The sequence below is a fragment of the Manihot esculenta genome, chromosome 17, assembly GCF_001659605.2.
Source record: "Manihot esculenta cultivar AM560-2 chromosome 17, M.esculenta_v8, whole genome shotgun sequence".
NCBI classification, from domain to species: domain Eukaryota; kingdom Viridiplantae; phylum Streptophyta; class Magnoliopsida; order Malpighiales; family Euphorbiaceae; genus Manihot; species Manihot esculenta.
The window spans coordinates 742861-763589 of record NC_035177.2 but is presented as its reverse complement, the minus strand read 5'-3'; positions in this window follow the sequence as shown (position 1 = coordinate 763589).

Below are 20729 nucleotides of genomic sequence, written 5' to 3'. Positions count from 1 at the left end.
TAGGCATCAATTCTATCTCGAACTCTATCTCCCTAGCAGGTGGTAAACCTGGCAGCTCGTCTGGGAAGACATCTATAAACTCTCTGACCACTGGCACCGAGGCGGGCTCTCTAACCTGACTGCTAAGCTCTCTCACATGAGCCAAAAACCCCTGACATCCCTTCCTAAGCAATCTACGAGCCTGAAGAGCTTATATCAGACCTCTAGGTGTACCCCTCCTGTCTCCCCTGAAGGCAACCTCTGACCCATCCTAACCTCTGAACCTGACTACCTTGTCCCTGCAGTCCAAGGTAGCACCATGGGTAGATAACCAGTCCATCCCTAGAATGACGTCAAAATCTGTCAAGTCTAGAACCACAAGGTCGGCGGAAAGGCATCTCCCCTCAATAAAGACGGGGCTGCACTGGCAGACTGACTCTGCCACTGATGGATCACACTTGGGTCCACTGACCCAGAGAGGACACTCTAACTCAGAGATCATCAGACCCAACCTCTCCACGGCTCTCGGAGCAATAAAAGAATGAGATGCACCAGGGTCCATCAAGACATACACATCTGAACAACTAATGACAAGATTACCTGACACCACGGTGTTAGATGCATCTGCCTCCTGCTGAGTCATGGTGAAGATCCGTGCTGGAGCTGATGGACCTTCACCCCTGAAGCCCGCTGAAGAAAAGGCTGCCCCTCTCCCTCTGCCTCTGCCACTGGCCTGCGTCGTGGCTAGAGCTGCTGGCTGCGCTACACTACCTGAAGCTGTCTGATGGGTCTGAGCCATAGGTACTGTTCTAGGACACTCCCGAGCCATGTGTACCTCTTGCCCACATCTGAAGCAGGCTGCCATCCCAGCCCGACAGACTCCCTTGTGTGGCTTACCACACCTTGCACATACTGCATTATCCGCACCAGAGCTTGAGCCACTACCTAATCCCAGACTTGACTTGACCTTATTCCAGAACTTGTTCTTCTTTGGCTTCCTAGTGGTGTTACCCCACCTTTTGCTGCCTGAAGCTGCTGCACTCAAGGATGAGGGATCTAGCCTTCCCCCACCCGGGGTCTTGGAACCAGAAGACTGTGCCACTGATTGCTTAACTGTCCCCTGAATAATGGCACTAGCCTCCATTTTTTGGGCCATATCCACTATGGCATGGAAGCTCTCCCTATCTGTTGGCTGAATCAAGGAGGAATACCTGGAATGGAGTTTCATGATATACCTCCTTGACTTTTCTGGTCTGAGCCAAGATTTTGCCCTGCAAACGGCAACAGCTCCAAGAATCTGTCTGTGAACTCATCTACACTCATCTCTTTTGTCTACCTTAACTGCTCAAACTCGATCATCTTCAGCTCCCTGGAGCTATCAGGGAAAGCCCAACCTGCGAACTCATTTGCATACTCTTCCCAAGACATGCTATCCACCCTCGGGTTCACGTAATTCTTAAACCACTCTCGGGCCTTCTTGCATTTAAGCGTGAACCTAGCCATCTGAATGGCTCTACTGTCATCAGCTCCTATCTCATCTGTAATCACCTTGACCCTCTCAAGATACACAAACGGGTCATCCCCTTTTTCATATTGAGGAGCACCAAGCTTCATGTAGTCGGTCATCTTGACCTTGCTCCCTTCAGATGAGCTAGGCTTAGGTACTGGGGTTTCTGGAACTGTGGGTTCTGCTGGTGGAGGAGGAGGTGCAGCATCCCCTGAGGTAGGGTTTGCTGGATTTGGATAGTAAGGCGGGGGTGGATACATAGGTTATTGTGGGTATGGTGGGTAGAAAGGTGGGTATGGCATGTGTGTGGGATAAGGGTTAAAGCTAGGGTAATCCGATGTGCCTCCCATCGAATACCCGGGATTGTGTGAAAAGGGTGGGTAGTGAGGTGGCTGAACAAATCCCGAGGCCTGAGTGCCTCCTTAGGACTCTCCCATACCCTCTTCTGACATACTCACTCCAAGACTGCCATCCCTCCGCTGATCCACATCCATGTCACCCCCCACATCTTTTGACATACCACCTTGCACTGTCCCCCTTACTAATCTGCTTCTACCCAGATCCAAAGACCTTCTAGGGTCTCTTACTGCTCTTTCTCTGCTGGACCTACTTGACATTGCCCTAGGCAATGTAGGAGGACGGACATCAGTGCCCTCGTCCTAGGGTGGTACTCCAGTCAATCGTGCAGATCGACTAGTTCCTCTCATCCTGTTTTCTGAAAAACAGCACATATCAAGCAAGCATTAGTATTACACATGAACCCGCATCACATGCATCACATATAAAGCATATCATTAATGCACATGCATATTATCATGGCATTTCACATCATCATACAAGACAGGACTCCACATCCTATCCTAGTGGACATGATCTTTCCTATTGTGCTTGACCTTTTATGACAACTATGAGCCCGACACATTATAGGTCCGATTGTAATACCCGGCTAGACTCCGGTATCGGAATTCCTACCGTCTGGTGGAATTTCGGATGTCGGAGACCTCTAGAAGGGTGAAACCATGTTTTCATACAATGTTTTAATGTGTTTTTTGGTTTTAAGCAAGATGGAAATGAGTTTTTGCATGAAAACAACCTTGGAGGAAAACCCAGGTTCGACCGCCGAACCTCAACTTCGGCCGCCGAACATGCATGCATTTTGGGAGTGCTTTAGGCCCCCGAAAGCATTAAGTGAGGGAAGTCCAAGTTCGGCCGCCGAACCTTAAGTTCGGCCGCCAAACATGGCATGCATGCGGAGGCACGTTCGGCCCCCGAACGTGGTCTGGCCAGCCACCTATAAAGGGGTCCCTTAGCCGAAAACGGGCGAGCTTTTCTCCCCATTTTCAGCCAAGGTGAGCTCTCCGCCGCCCCTCACCGATTTTCAGTTTCTTCCTTCAAATCTTTCAAGATTTTCACAAGTTTTCGTTTTGTTTTGAAGTTTTGAGCTTTTGAGCAATTTTGGAGCTTGGAGGTTCAAGGAGCTCTCTCTCTCCCATCTCCGAGCTAGGGTCATTTTCCTCTCGATCTTCAAGAGGTAAGGGCCGATCTTGAGCTCACTATATGTTTTTAATGAGTTTTAAGTTGATTCTTGAGGTAGAAATGCATGTGTAGGGTTTTATGGGTTTATGGGTTTATTGTGCATGTGTGGACAATGTGGCTTGGATATGCATGTTTGATGTGTTGTAGTTGGGGTTTAGGATAGTTTGAAGCCCCTAGGAGCTTGTATGCTTGGGTATGTGTGTTGTAGAATAGGATTATGCTTGATTGAAGGTTTGGGAGGCGTTTGTGCATGTGGGAAGCTGAGTTTCTGCCACTTTGGAGAAACTCAGGTTCGGCTGCCGAACCCGCTTGTGGAGGCAGCTTTCGGCTACCGAAGCCTGCCCCCGAAAGAGGACTTTTGTCTCTGGAGGGCAATTTCGGCTGCCGAAAGTGCCGCCGAACATGCATGAGTTTCGTCTCTGTCTGGGAGTTTCGGCCGCCGAAGGTGCCACCGAACCTGCCTGACTTTCGGCTCTGGAGGGACTTTCGGCCGCCGAACCAGCCGCCGAAAGTGCCCTGTTCAGCCTTCCTTTGCATGTTTTGCATGATTGTTTTGAGGAGTTTTAGGGGGTTTTTGGGGGATGTTTTTAGAGTTATATTCTAGTATGTTTGGTCCCTCATTTGAGTCCACCTGTGTAGGTTCGGACCCGAGGAACCGAGGATCCCAGCAGTGAGTCAGCTGCTTCAGTTTTTGTCAGAGCTAGCTGAGGTGAGTAGAATAAACCTTTACGTTTTAAAGCAAATAAATTATAAAGTTTTGAGCATGTTCATGCATCATGAATGCCATGCGATATCCTAGGTTGTTTGCATTAGAATTCACGAATATGTTGCATTGCATTTATAATGTTGATGTGGATTGGTTATTGGATGATCCTTTAGTCCTCATATGATATGATGATGTTACGGCATGGTATGGTATGGAAGTCCAGGTTGTACCCATTCTACATCCCTGGCACGATGTAAGAGAAAGTCCAGGTTGTACCCATTCTACGTCCCTGGCACATTGGAATGTTATGATATGTTATGTTAAGAGAAAGACCGGTTGACCCATTCTACAACCCGGCACTTTGGAATGTAGAGGACTATGAGTGACAATACCATCCGTGATGTGATTTGTCTGTGATGTGTTGCATTCCATTATGGCATATGATTTAAATGTTTTTATTATTCTACTCACTGGGCTCTAGTAGCTCACCCCTTTCCCTAATCCCCCAGGGTTGCAGGTACGGGCTAGATAGAGAAGTCAAGAAGAGTAAAGTCATGCTTATGTAATAGGTAGAATGTGGACATGACAAATTGTATAATGATGTAATGTTATGATTAGTTATGTTATGTAAAATGAATATTGAGGATTAGAGGTTGTGCTTGACCCTATGTGTATGGTGATCCCTTTTTATATACATGGTCTATGTTTTATGATGATTATGTTCCACCAAGCTTGTGTATGATGAGATGCCCCATTGGAGCTTTTGTTGAGAACTCCAGTGTGGGGCTTATGTTTATGTTTATGTTTATGCTTTTGTGCATGCACAGGTTGAGCTTGGTAAAAGAAAAGAAAAGTTCAAATTTTTATGTATGTTGTTGATCATGTATGGGATTACACAGATTTACAGGATGTATGTCAGGCTTGCTACGGGTCCCAGCGGCCTTAAGCCGATCTGGATCCAAGCGCCGGTAGCGGTCCGGTTTCCAGGTCGTTACAGAATGGTATTAGAGCCCTAGTGTAATACCCGGCTAGATCAGATATCGGAATTCTTACTGTCTGGTGGAATTCAAGGATGTCAGAGGTTTCTAGAAGGGTAAGAGAAAGGTTTTCTAAAATATTTTCAAGTGTTTTAAAGGTTTAGAATGGAAATGGATTGAGTTTTAAAGAGAAAAGACTAGGGCGGATTTGGCCAGGTTTGGCCGCCGAAAGTAAAGTTCGGCCGCCGAAAGTAAAGTTCGGCCGCCGAAAGTGCCCTAGATTCGGCCTCCAAAAGTCTAAGTTCGGCCGTCGAACGTTGCATGGTTTTGCATGCAGGTTTGGCCGCCGAAGCTGAGGTGGCCAGTCGCCTATAAGGAACCCTCAGTAGGTGAAATGGATTAGATTAGCTTCCTTTTCACTTCCAGAGGTGAGTTCATGTTCCCCTTGGAAGGTTTTCATGGTTTTTCATCAAATCTTTCAAAGTTAAGTAAGTTTTATGTTGATTTTTTGAAGGTTTTGCACTTTGAGCAAAGTTTTGGAGAGTTTGGAGCTTAGATCCTCCATAGCTTTACGTTTGGATCACACCAGCCTTGTTCTGTAAGAGGTAAGGGTTGATCCTTTGTTTTTATAATGTTTTTCCATAAGTTTTATGAAGGGAAAGGGAGATTATGCATGAGTTTGCATGAGTTGTGCATATTAGGGTTTATGGACCCTTTATGCTGTATGTTGATTTGATGAGTTTGTTTGTTGGAGTTTAAGGTGTATTAAGCTCCTATCTGCTTGTGGCATGAATTATGCATGTATTAGAGAGGTTGGTTGCATGTGTTGAGGGTTTGGAGGATTGAGAGGCGAGGTTGTGCATGAAACTGAGTTCTGGATGAACTCAGGTTCGGCAACCGAAGGAGGATTCGGCCGCCGAACGTGCTGAGGAGGTAGCTTCGGCTGCCTAAGCTTGCTTGAGCTTGCCCCCAAAAGTTTGGACTTTCGGCTCTGGAGGAGAGGTTCGGCCGCCGAAGGTGCCGCCGAACATGCTTAAGGTTCGGCTCTAGAGGGAGCATTCGGTCGCCGAAGGTGCCGCCGAAGGTGCCCTGTTCAGCCTTCCTTTGCATGATTTCTATGATTGTTCTAGGATGTTTTAGAGGGTTTTTGGGGAGTTTAATAGAGATATTCTTGAGTTAGTTTGGTACCTCATTTGAGTCCTCCATTGTAGGATTGGACCCGAGGAACCGAGGTGTTTAGCAGTAGTAGCTGCTTCAGAGTTAGAGGTAGCCCAGAGTTAGCCAAGCAGTGGCTACAGGTGAGTGGAACTAAACTTGATGTTTTAAATTCATAAATGACACACTTCTAGCATGATCCATGCATCATAAAATTCCATGTTATATATTAGGTTGTGTTGCATTAGAATTCACAAATATGATGCATTGCATAAGATGTTGTTCATGTGGATGAATGTTGGATGATTCTTAGCCCTTGATATGAGATGAGATCCTATGAGATCAGATGAGATATGGCATGAGATAGCCAAACCAGGTCGCTCCTGGACAGACCAGGTCGCTCCTGGTACTGTGAGACAGTCAGGTCAGAGTCAGTCAGTTAAGAGAAGTCCCGATGAGGCCTAATCGCCCCGGGCACAGTTGGACATGTATGCTATGAGTGACTTAAGAGAAGTCCAGGTGAGGCCTAATCGCCCCTGGCAAGTTGGACATATTACGATATGTATATCGTAGAGGGCTATTGGTGACGAGTTCATCCTTGAGATGATGTGTTTGTGATGTGATGCACTTCATGAAAGCATGTAATTAATGAACTGTTTTATTGTTCCTTCTCACTGGGCTGTAGTAACTCATCCCACTCCCTTAACCCCAGTTTTGCAGGTTCCGAGATAGCTATGGGCAGTCAGAAGTCAGAGTCAAAAAGAGTAAAGAGGAAAGAGATGCATGAATGTATGTTTGTAATAGAATAGTGGACATGATGTAATTAAAAGATTAGTTGTAATGTAATGTATAGATATGTACTGTCATATACTGGATAGAATTGTGCTTTACCCTAGTGTTTGTTTTACCTTAGTGTGGTGTATGATCTATCCCTTTGTACATGAATCCTGTTTTACGTTTCTTGATGAGAAATGTGTGAATCAGGCTTAATGTATGGCTTTGTTGAGATACCAGTGGATTGTGTTACAGATTAAAAAGGGTTTCACTCCCTTGACCCACAGCAGTTAGTAGTCACTGGTATAGGCCCTGAAGGCCGTTTCAGATTGGCATATCTGAGTAGCAGTAGTTAAGCCTGGTAGTTTTACAGGATTGTTGAGTATTTTATTTAATCACGTATGGGATTTATCAGGTACACAGAGAGTATAGTTGGCTTGCTACGGGTCCCGACGGCCTTAAGCTGATCTGGATCCTAGTGCCGGTGATGGTTCGGACCGTTACAGAGGGGTACCGGTTTCCGGGCTGTTACACCTAGGTTCATATGGTCGGACCTAGAGTGTCGAGCTCATAGATGTTATAGTAGGTCAAGCACAATAGGAAAAATCATGTCCACTAGGATAGGATGAGGAGTCCTGTCTTGTATGATGATGTGAAATGCCATGATAATATCCATGCGCATTAATGATATGCCTTGTATGTGATGTATGTGATACGGGTTCATGTGTTCCCACATGAACCATATGATGCTAATGTTTGCTTGATTATGTGCTATTTTTCAGAAAACAGGATGAGAGGAACTCGTCGATCTGCACGATTGACTGGAGTGCCACCTGAGGATGAGGGCATGAGCGCCCGTCCTCCTGCATTGCCTAGGGCAATGTCAAGTAGGTCCAGTAGAGAAAGAGCAGTAAGGGACCCTAGAAGGTCCTTGGATCTGGGTAGAAGCAGGTCAGTGAGGGGGACAGTGCGAGGTGGTATGTCAGAGGATATGGATGTGGATCAAAGGAGGGATGGTAGTCTGGGAGTTAGCATGTCAGAAGAGGGAATGGGAGAGTCCCAAGGAGGCACTCAGGCCTCGGGATTTCTTCAGCCACCCCACTACCCACCCTTTTCACAAAACCCCGGGTATTCGATGGGAGGTACATCGGATTACCCCAGCTTTAATCCTTACCCTTATCACATGCCATACCCACCTTACTATCCACCATACCCACAGTACCCAATGTATCCACCCCCGCCCTACCATCCAAATCCAGCAAACCCTACCCCAAGGGATGCTGCACCTCCTCCTCCACCAACAGAACCCACAGTTCCAGAAAACCCAATACCTAAGCCTAGCTCATCTGGAGGTAGCAAGGTTAAGATGACCGACTACATGAAGCTGGGTGCTCCCCAGTATGAAAAAGGGGATGACCCGTTTGTGTATCTTGAGAGGGTCAAGGTGATCACAGATGAGATTGGGGCTGACGATAGTAGAGCCATTCAGATGGCTGGGTTCACACTCAAGTGCAAGAAGGCACGAGAATGGTTTAAGAATTATGTGAACCCGAGGGTGGATAGCATGTCTTGGGAAGAGTTTGCAAACGAGTTTGTAGGATGGGCTTTCCCTGATAGTTCAAGGGAATTGAAGATGATCGAGTTTGAGCAGTTGAGGTAGACCGACGAGATAAGTGTAGAGGAGTTCACAGACAGGTTCTTGGAGCTGTTGCCATTTGCAGGGCAAAATCTTGACTCATACCAGAAGAAGTCAATGAGGTATATCATGAAACTCCACTCCAGATATTCCTCCTTGATCCAGTCAGCAGATAGGGAGAGCTTCCATGCCATAGTGGATATGGCCCGGAAAATGGAGGCCAGTGCCATCATTTAGGGGACAGTCAAACAGTCAGTGGCACAGTCTTCTGGTTCTAAGACCCCAGGCTCTTCTTCTATGAGTGCAGCAGCTTCAGGTAGCAAAAAATGGAGTAACACCACTAGGAAGTCAAAGAAGAACAAGTTCTGGAACAAGGTCAAGTCCAGTCTGGGACTAGGGAGTGGCTCAAGCTCTGGTGCGGAGAATGCAGTTTGTGCAAGGTGTGGTAAGCCACACAAAGGAGTATGTCGGTTTGGGACGACAGCCTATTTTAGATGTGGCCAAGAGGGGCATATGGCTCGAGAATGTCCAAGAGCAGTCCCGATAGCACAGTCCCAGCAGACAGCCTCAGGCAGTGTAGCACAACCAGCAGCTCCAGCCACGACGCAGGCCAGTGGCAGAGGCAGAGGGAGAGGGGCAACCTCTTCTTCAACGGGTTTCAGAGGTGGAGGTCCATCAGCTCCAGCACGGATCTTCACGATGACTCAGCAGGAGGCAGATGCATCTAACACCGTGGTGGCAGGTAACTTAATCATTGGTTGTTCAGATGTGTATGCCTTGATGGACCCTGGTGCATCTCATTCTTTTATTGCTTCGAGAGCCGTCCAGAGGTTGGGGTTGATGATCTCTGAGTTAGAGTGTCCTCTCTGGGTCAGTGGACCCAAGTGTGATCCATCAGTGGCAGAGTCAGTCTGCCAGTGCAGTCCAGTGTTTGTTGAGCGAAGATGCTTGTCCGCCGACCTGGTGGTTCTAGATTTGACTGATTTTGACGTCATTCTAGGGATGGATTGGTTATCTACCCATGGTGCTACCTTGGACTGCAGGGACAAGGTAGTCAGGTTCAGAGGACAGGATGGGTCAGAGGTTGTCTTCAGGGGAGACAGGAGGGGTACACCTAGAGGTCTGATATCAGCTTTTCAGGCTCGTAGGTTGCTTAGGAAGGGATGTCAGGGGTATTTGGCTCATGTGAGAGAGCTTAGCAGTCAGGTTAGAGAGCCCACCTCGGTGCTAGTAGTTAGAGAGTTTTTAGATGTGTTCCCAGACGAGCTACCAGGTTTACCACCTGTTAGGGAGATAGAGTTCGAGATAGAATTGATGTCTGGAACCAGACTGATCTCTATCCCTCCCTACAGGATGGCTCCAGCCGAGTTGAAAGAGTTGAAAGAGCAGTTGCAAGAGCTGGTAGACAAGGGTTTCATCCGACTGAGTACCTCACCTTAGGGTGCTCCAGTACTGTTTGTGAGAAAGAAGGATGGATCCCTTAGACTTTGTATCGACTACAGGCAGTTGAACAAAGTCACTACCAAGAATAAATACCCTTTGCCAAGGATCGATGATCTATTCGACCAGCTAGCAGGAGCGGGTTGTTTCTCCAAAATAGATCTGAGGTCCGGGTATCATCAGCTGAGGATAAGGGAAGAGGATGTGCCAAAGACGGCTTTCAGGACCAGATATGGGCATTTTGAGTTCCTTGTAATGCTGTTCGGGTTAACCAATGCCCCTGCAGCATTCATCGATCTCATGAACAGGGTGTTTAGCCAATACCTGGATCACTTTGTTATTGTCTTCATAGATGATATCTTAGTGTATTCCAGGAATGCAGAGGAGCATGCCCATCATCTGAGGTTGGTTCTATAGACCTTGAGGGAACACGGCTTGTATGCCAAGTTCTCCAAGTGTGAGTTCTGGCTGAGGAGCATCTCATTCTTGGGGCATGTGGTGTCAGAAAATGGGATAGAGGTGGACCCCAAGAAGATAGAAGTTGTGGCTAACTAGCCTAGACCCACTTCAGTGACAGAGATTAGAAGTTTCTTGGGTTTGGCAGGTTACTACAGGAGGTTCATTCAGGACTTCTCAAAAATTGCAGCTCCTCTGACCAGACTAACCAGGAAGAATCAGAAGTTTGTGTGGACCGACCAGTGCGAAGAGAGTTTTGAAGAGCTTAAGAAGAGGTTGACTTCAGCACCAGTGTTAGCTCTGCCATCTAGTGATGAAGACTTTACAGTCTTTTGTGATGCGTCCCATGTGGGATTGGGTTGTGTACTAATGCAGAATGAAAGGGTAATTGCTTATGCTTCTAGACGGCTGAAGAAGCACGAGTTGAATTACCCCACGCATGACCTAGAGATGGCAGCAGTAATCTTTGCACTCAAAATGTGGAGGCACTACCTCTATGGGGTAAAATGTGAGATCTTCACAGATCATAAAAGCCTGCAATAAATCCTGAGTCAAAGAGATTTGAACTTGAGACAGAGGAGATGGGTAGAACTGCTGAGTGATTATGATTGCAAGATTCAGTATCATCCGGGTAAGGCGAATGTTGTGGCAGACGCCCTAAGCCGGAAATCACTAGGCAGTCTATCCCACATCACGGCAGAGAGGAGACCAGTGGTGAAGGAGTTTTACAAGCTTATTGATGAAGGTCTACAATTGGAGTTGTCTGGTACTGGTGCTTTAGTGGTCCATATGAGAGTGACACCTGTGTTTCTGGAGCAGGTGGCTCAGAAACAGCATGAGGACCCAGAGTTAGTGAAGATTGCCAGGACTGTTCAGTCAGGCAAGGACAGTGAGTTTAGATTTGACAATAAGGGGATCCTCCGCTATGGGAGTCGGTTGTGTGTACCAGATGACATAGAGCTAAAAGGAGAAATTATGAGGGAGGCTCATAATGCAAGATACAGCGTTCACCCCGGAGCCACCAAGATGTATCAAGATCTGAAGAAGGTCTATTGGTGGCCAGCTATGAAGAGAGAAGTGGCACAATTTGTGTCAGCCTGCGAAGTGTGTTAGAGGGTGAAGCTGGAACATCAGAAGCCGGCTGGAATGCTTAACCCACTACCTATTCCAGAGTGGGGTTACCGGCGACGTCCAACAGATTGGACTCCATATGGGTGATTGTGGACAGACTCACCAAATCTGCTCACTTCATCCCTTTCAGGAGTAGCTATTCTGTGGACAAGTTGGCGCAAGTGTATGTTGATGAGATCGTCAGGCTGCATGGGGTTCATGTTTCAATAGTGTCCGATAGAGGACCCCAGTTCACCTCTAGGTTTTGGCGAAGTCTGCAGAATGCCATGGGTACCAGGTTGGATTTTAGCACTGCTTTCCATCCACAGACGGACGGACAATCAGAAAGGACCATCCAGACAATAGAGGATATGCTCAGAATGTGTGTGCTGGACTTTGGAGGTTTTTGGAGGCAGCATCTACCTTTGGTGGAGTTTGCCTACAATAATAGCCATCATGCTAGCATCGGATGGCTCCATATGAAGCTTTGTATGGGAGAAAGTGCAGATCACCTGTTTGCTGGGAAGAGGTTGGAGAAAAGGCCTTGGCAGGGCCTGAGCTAGTAGAGATCACCAGCAGGGTGGTACCCATAATCAGAGAAAGGATCAAGACTGCTGCGAGCAGACAGAAGAGTTATGCAGATATCCGCAGAAGGCAAGTAGACTTTCAGGAGGGGGATCTGGTATTGCTCAAGGTGTCTCCTATGAAAGGAGTGGTTCGTTTTGGGAAGAAAGGTAAGCTAGCCCCACGATACATCGGACCCTTTGAAATCTTGCAGAAGATTGGGAATGTGTCGTATAAGCTAGATTTGCCTGCTTCAATGGAAAGAATCCATCCGGTTTTCCATGTTTCCATGTTGAGGAAGTTCATGTCAGATCCGAGCAAGGTTCTTAGTGAGCCTGATGTGGAGATCCAAGAAGATCTCACCTATGTTGAGCAGCCAGTACGGATCCTAGACACCCAGATCAGGAAGTTGAGAAACAAGGAAATCCCGATGGTGAAAGTCCTTTGGAACCACCATAATATGTAAGAATGCACCTGGGAGACACGGGAGTCCATGCTCCAGCAGTACCCTTATCTTTTCTAAGGTTAGTTTCTTGTGTGTTTTATGTGTATGATGTGTATTATTGTAACGACCCCAAAATGGACCGTCACTGGCGCTAGGATTTAGGTCGGCTTAAGGCCGCCAGAACCCGTAGCACGCCTGCTATACTCTCTGTGTACCTGTAAATCTTATACATGATCATACATTTTCTGTGAAAATAAAAACTCTTTCCTGAACCATGGCTTAACCTGTGCATGCACTATCACTGTACTCTGTACTTTGTATTCTGTACTCCTGACTAGAGCTTGCTCTAGATGGGTTATCTCATACCTGTTAAGCCTGGTTTTTCACATACATTGTAAATCATATATATATATACAGATCATATATATATATACAGATCATGTACATAACAAAAGATTTACAACACTAACTAAGTCAAGCACATATCTAACTTATACACAACTATTACATCTTTTTACTATTACATGTCCACTTTATTCTATTACAAAACTCTACTCTCTTCCTGTACTCTGCTGATCTTCCCCTGTACACTGTACACTGAACCTACAAGACTGGGGTTAAGGGAGTGGGATGAGCTCTATAGCCTAGTGAGTAGAACAGTAAAACAAGCCATTAAAATATGAACTTATGGAATGCATCATATCACAGACAATCCACATCAAGGGTAAACCCGTCACCACATAGTCCCAGTAACTGATCCGTGCCAGCCGTAGACTGGGGTCCTGGTCTTCCTGTACTGTATATGTATGTCACATTCCAAAACCTGCAGATAGAAATAAAGCAACCATTAGCTTTCAATTGTACCATTCCGAAGTTAGAATAACTAGCTTCAGGGGAGGTGCTAGCTTAACCTCGAGCTAATTAGGGGAGGTGCAAGCTTATCCATAGCCGTCTGACACACAATTCGTTTAAAGATAGAGCACTAAAAGTTGTGTTTAGAGGTCTAACTTGCATTTCATATAGAGTTATACGTCCAAAGGTAGAGTTAAAATAAGAACGACCAATAATAGTATTTTAACATCTTCAAACTGTAATAACTGAATCATAGAAAACCCAAATAAGAAAACAGACATATCTTAAAATAAAGTATCTAACGTGATAAGCAGGTCGGAATCAAGTTGCTATCGGGAGGTGCTTAAGGGTTTCCCGACGTGCTAGCTTGAGGTGCTTCCTAAAACCGACGTGCTTGCTTAAATGAATTGAACTTCTAAATATTAAAAATGTAAGTTTAGTAGGTCAATCTATGAATATTGAAAGTTTAAAAACTAAATTGAAACATGTGGAAAAGTTTAGTAGGTGAAAGTGTGAATATGGAAAGTTTAAAAGTAAAATTCCAAGTTTGCCCTCCACCTTTTTCTATATTTACACCTAACCCACCATATGACACCTAGCCATACATGACTAAGCATGAAAGAAATGGGTTGTCTTCATTTGCTTCATCCTTGCCGTACCTACACCAAAAGGAAAGAGAAAAAGCTTTTGCTTTCTTATCTTCCATTTCCACCATATTTCACCAAAAAGATAAAATCTCCAGCCACACAAAATCTGTTCTTAAGTGTAATAACCAGCAAGGAAACCATAGAAAGGGAGAAAAGAAGGAGAGAAGTTAAGGTGCTTAAGTGGTAAGTGATGAAATTGAAAACTAGGTTAGGTAAACATATTCTTTCATGTTTCAATTAATTATATGTTGTTAAATGAATTAAAGCTCCTGTTTTTCTTATTATTTGTAAAGAACAAACTCAAAGGGAGGAAGGTACATCAAAGGGGAAAGGCAAGGAAAAAGAGTAACTAAGGTGTACCTAAAGATTTTGAAAAGAATTTACAAAAGGTTTGGTGTTTGTATGACTTTCTGTTTTCCTTTGATTCTGTCATGAATAAGTGAAATTAGGGGTTGATTTTACTTGCTGGAAATGTTGCTTTGATTGTATGGATATGTAATATGAATGTTGAAATGATGATTGGAAGGTTTAAAGCACATAGATACAACATGGGAACCAAAAACATAAAACTGGCAGAATAGATTCCAACAGGACAGTCTGTGTTAGAAGTCTCATAACTTATTGTGTGATCATTGAAATTAAGTCTAACATATACCAAATGAAATCTAAGACACAAATCTAAAACTTTCATGAAGTGACCAAATTCTGAATCTGTAGCTAATTATGTGAAAATTGCTAGTGAACCTAAGCAGGTCACAGGAAATTGTGCATCCGGAGCAGTATGTATCTCCTAGACCATAACTAATGATTTACTCAATGAAATGAATTAAGACTAGTTCCAAATGAACCCTGAAAAGTATACCTAAAACTTTGTACAAGAATGTTAAGCTTGAATCTGTATGCAAATGTATGCATATGATAGGTTTTGTTAGATTAAAAACAGATACCAAAACTGTACTGGTTAGGACCTGATTGAGCAGGTTGCAAAGAAAAATTCATAACTTAAGTTAGGAAGGTCAGAATTAGATGTAATATATCTTGTTAGAAAGCTAAGACATAAATACACAACATTCATGAAGAAAAGTGAGTCTAATTATGTCCATAAGATACTTAAAAATATGATACAATCTCAGGCAGAAACAAAGCTAAATGTAAATATTGACCTAAAAGGGATTGACATGCTAGCTTTGTGGCCAAATTACGCACATGCTAGCTTGACATGCCTGCTTTACGCACGTGCTAGCTTAATAGACTAAAACTTTTCATACATATTCTTGATGACATAGTAAAATGTTTATGGCTGAATAATATGCTCATAAGTGAATATGTTCTATTACACATATATGAATGCTTTTAAGGACTCTTTTATTGATGTGATTACTTATTTAGTACCAATAAATATTTAACATGAAACTATGTATTATTGGCCCTAGTAAACCTCAGTGGGAGTCATAGATAGCATAAGGGTATGGCATGCCATATACAGTTTAGCAGTACTGCGCCCTAATGGGCTACATGATATGATATTTTCGACACATTACGTGTCATACAGTTTTCCGGCTTTTTAGCCATACAGGCATAGCATTCGGCTCCCAGGCCGTACAGTTTGGCACTTTGTGCTATACAGATACAGTTTTCCCTTATCTAGCTAGTTGATCCTACGAAGAGTTTATAGGGGCTAAGATTTAATTATATGACTTGTTAATGCTTTGCTAGCATGCACACAAGATGGTTACCAAAATATGAATGATCTTACTGCTATAAAATTTAATGACCTGATTTGTCCACTGACACATAAAATATTTATGTGCTTTTATATAACATGATTTCATTATATATGTCATGATTATTCCTAGTATACTTGAATGAATATATATGTTGTTATTCACCCACTGGGCATAAGCTCAGCGCATTGGATTTTCCATGCGCAGGTAATAAATAGAGGAAGCAACAGTTAGGAGGTCTGGTTCTGGATCAGCACAGAGACATCATCATAACCAGTTGTTCACAAGATTTGTCCAGAGGTTCTTTATGTTTGGCATGTACATTAATAGTCTACCAAGAGTCTATAAATGAGTATTGTAAATAGTATGAATATAACCAAATGTGTTTACTATTTTAAGTTATTATGTTCTATTTGTGGTTTTAATAGTGTGAAATGAGTAAATATTGAAATTTTATGACTAGTTTTCACAGGGATAATTGCTAATAAACAGGGGAGACTTTTGCGGTTTCTCCATTTAAAATTATTTTGTGAATCAACATGCATTTAAACGAACTAAAGAACAATTTATAATGTCAAAGCTATGTTAAGTCCACATATGTAATTGCATATAGTATAGTATGTGTCATCCTTTACTAAGTTATTTTATAGACGGGTAAGGGGTGTTACATTTTTGGTATCAGAGCAGAGGTTTAGGCAGTTCTAGGATATAGCATAATTTAATGTACATGCCAAGTGTGTCAAGGTTATGATGTGTCTCTGTAAAATTGATGCAGGCCTATTTTGTGTTTTTAATTGTTCAGAGAGGATGTCTGAGGAATCACAACGTGCTATAGATGAGGAGGTGGGAAGTCATGCCCCCTCAGAACCCATTGAGCCAGCAGTTGCACTAGCCCTTCATGGTGAAGATAGGCCAGGACAGGATGCATTTTTACAACAGTTGGCAGATATGTTTAGACGAGTTTCAGGGGCAGCACCTCAGGTGCCACCACCAGTTGCAGTACCTATGCAGACTCCTGCTAGACCACCAATAGACAAGCTTAGAAAATATGGAGCTATGGAATTCAAAGGCAGAAGAGAAGATGATGCTCCAGCAGTAGAGTACTGGCTGCAAAGTACAGAAAGAGTGTTGCAGCAGCTTCAGTGCACACCACCAGACAGTGTGGCTTGTGCAGTTGCTTTGTTACAAGAAGAGGCCTATCAGTGGTGGGACACCACATCACAGACAGTTCAATCTGAGCAGCGGACTTGGGAATTCTTTCTGGCTGAGTTTCAAAAGAAGTATATAGGAGATTTATATATGGATGAGAAGAGAAGAGAGTTCCTATATTTGAGACAGGGCAGGATGACTGTTAGCGAGTATGAAAAAGATTTCATCAGACTGAGTAAGTATGCCCGGGAAATGGTGCCTACAGAGGAAGCTAAATGTAAGAAATTTGAGCAGGGTTTGCATAATGACATTAGGGTGCTTTTGGCAGCCCATTCCATCAAAGAGTTCTCTACTCTGGTAAATGCAGCGTTGAATATAGAGAAGATAAAAGAAGAAGAACAGAGCTGGAGACAAAAAGGGCAACAGAAGAGAGGGCAAACCCAGATGCAGGGGCAATCCTCAGCCTCTCAAGCACCTATAAAGAGACAAAGAGGTGCTTAGTCATCAGGGCAGAGTCAAGTACAAAGACAAAGGCAGCCACTAGCGCAGAGTTTTGCGGGGAGGTTTGGGCAGCAAACTAGTACTTCTGTAGCCAGTTCAGGAAGTGCAGGCAGGGGACAATACCCTATATGTGAGCACTGTGGTAGAAGGCATTTGGGACCCTGCAGAAAATTAACAGGGGCATGCTTCAGGTGTGGATCTACTGAGCATCTTATGAGAGACTGTCCTAGGGGACAGGTATCTTCGGCACCACCAGTAGAGAGGCCTATTCCTGCTGAATTTATAGGAAGAGGAAGGGGTAGAGGTAATCAAACAGGGGCAGCTTCAGCCAGTCAGAGGGTGTCTGAAACAGTAGATAAACCAGACTTCAGAACACCTGCTAGAGCATATGCCATCAGGGCTAAAGAGGACATAGACTCCCCAGATGTGATTGTTGGTACATTCTCAATCTTTGATAAACCTGTGCATGCATTAATAGACCCAGGATCAACACATTCATACATATGTTTACCCATTATCAATGAGGGGAAATTACAAGCAGATTCTCTAAACCAAGATATAATAGTAACCAACCCCTTGGTCATAGTGTGATAGTGAGTAAAGTATATAGGGATTGTCCTATATCCATCCATGGTCAGACTTTCCATGGTGATTTGATAGAGTTACCCTTTAGAGAATTTGATGTAATCCTTGGCATGGACTGGTTATCTAAGCATCGGGTAATAGTAGATTGTAGATCAAAAAGAATTACATTAAAAACACTTGCAAATCATGATGTGGTAGTTGTAGGGGAGAGAGCATATTACCTGTCTAATATTATATCGGCCGCTACAGCTAGGAGATTAATCAGTAAGGGTTGTGAAGCCTACCTTGTTTGTGCACTTGAAACCAAAAAGGAGAATCCAGGTGTGCATGATATATTCACAGTGTGTGATTTCTCTGATGTTTTTCCTGATGATCTTCCTGGGTTACCACTAGAGAGAGAGGTGGAATTTGCCATAGATGTTATACCAGGCACCGCACCTATCTCTATTGCTCCTTATAGGATGGCACCTACTGAACTAAAAGAGTTAAAAATACAATTACAAGAATTGCTTGACAAGGGTTTCATACGACCTAGTATCTCACCTTGGGGCGCACCTGTATTGTTTGTAAAAAAGAAGGATGGGACACTAAGATTGTGTATAGATTACAGGCAATTAAATAAGGTGACAATTAAAAATAAATACCCTTTGCCCCGAATAGATGACTTGTTTGATCAGCTAAAAGGAGCCAGTGTCTTTTCAAAAATTGATTTGAGATCGGGTTATCATCAGTTGAAGATAAAAGAAACAGATGTCTCTAAAACTGCTTTTAGAACCCGATATGGACACTATGAATTTCTTGTTATGCCTTTTGGGTTAACTAATGCTCCTGCTGCTTTCATGGATTTAATGAACCGCATATTTCATCCCTACCTGGATCAGTTTGTTGTAGTGTTCATAGATGACATCTTGATATACTCAAAGACTAAGGAAGAACATGATCAACATTTGAGGATAGTATTACAGACTCTGAAAGAGAAACAACTTTATGCCAAGCTTAGTAAATGTGAGTTTTGGCTAAATGATATGTCCTTTCTTGGGCATGTTGTGTCAGCTGAAGGAATCAGAGTAGATCCTAAAAAGATAGAAGCTATTTTGAATGGAAACCACCTAAGAATGTAGCAGAGATTAGGAGTTTTCTGGGTTTGGCTGGATACTATAGGCGGTTTGTAAAGGGATTTTCAATCATTGCTGCCCCATTGACTAAATTGTTGCACAAGAATGTTAAATATGACTGGGATGACAAATGCCAGGAGAGTTTTGAAAAGCTTAAAAAGATGCTTACAGAGGCACCTGTCCTTACACAGCCAGAGTCGGGTAAAGATTTTGTGATCTACAGTGATGCCTCACATAATGGACTGGGTTGTGTACTCATGCAGGAGGGGAAGGTAGTTGCTTATGCTTCAAGACAATTAAAGCCACATGAGAAGAACTACCCTACTCATGATTTAAAGTTAGCAGCCATAGTCTTTGCATTAAAGATATGGAGGCATTACTTGTATGGAGAAAAATGTTATATCTATACAGATCATAAAAGTTTAAAGTATTTGCCCACACAAAAGGAGCTTAACCTGAGACAGAGAAGATGGTTAGAGTTGCTTAAGGATTATGACTGCATTATTGACTATCATTCAGGTAAAGCCAATCTGGTACAGATGCACTTAGCAGGAAATCCTTTGCTGCTTTAAGAGCTTTGAATGCCCGTCTATCTTTAGCTAATAATGGGGCTATCATAGCAGAACTAAAGCTTAGACCCAATCTACTTCAACAAGTCCAGGAAGCACAGAAAGGGGATATTGAAACAGCTTTGTGGATAAGGCAAGTCCAAGAGGGAAAAAAACAGAAACATGTGGTTCAGGATGATGGCTATTTGTATTATGAAGGCAGAATATGTGTACCTAATGTTGATGACCTGAGGAAGAACATTCTGGAGGAAGCACACAGTAGTTCATATGCTATGCATCCTGGTAGCACTAAAATGTATCAAGATTTGAAACTGCATTATTGGTGGCCAGGTATGAAGAAAGATATAGTTGAATTTGTGGCTACATGTTTGACTTGTCAGCAGGTGAAAGCTGAGCATCAAGTTCCATCTGGTCTTTTACACCCTATTTCCATACCAGAATGGAAGTGGGATAGGATCACTATGGATTTTGTTGTGGTATTGCCAATGACACCAAGGAAAAAAGATGCCATATGGGTGATTGTAGATAGATTGACTAAGTCATCTCATTTCTTGCCAGTGAGAACTGATTACTCATTGGAGAAATATGCAGAATTATATATCACTAAAATAGTTCGATTACATGGAGTACCTGTTTCCATTATTTCAGATAGGGACCCGAGGTTCACATCCAGATTTTGGGAGAAATTGCATGAAGCACTGGGTACTAAGTTGAATTTTAGTACAGCTTTTCATCCTCAAACAGATGGGCAATCTGAAAGGGTAATTCAAACACTGGAAGATATGCTTAGAAGTTGTGTTATTGAATTCGAAGGGAGGTGGGAGAGATACCTTCCATTGGTTGAATTTGCATACAACAACAGTTATCAAGCAAGTATCAAAATGGCACCTTATGAAGCATTATATGGAAGGAAATGTAGAACTCCATTGTGCTGGACAGAACTCAGAGAAGCTAAAGTGATAGGTCCAGACTTGGTGAGGGAAACAGAAGAGAAAGTGAGAACTATCAAGGAAAGGTTGAAAGCAGCTTCAGATAGACAGAAGTCTTATGCAGATTTGAAGAGAAAAGATATAGCATATGAAGTTGGAAATAAAGTGTTTCTTAAAGTCTCTCCATGGAAAAGGGTGCTCAGATTTGGCAAAAAGGGAAAGTTAAGTCCTAGGTTTGTAGGTCCATATGAGATAATTGAACGTGTGGGTCCGATAGCCTACAGGTCAGCATTACCCCCTGGATTAGATAAGATACATAATGTCTTCCATGTATCCATGCTGAGATGATACAGATCTGATCCTTCTCATGTCA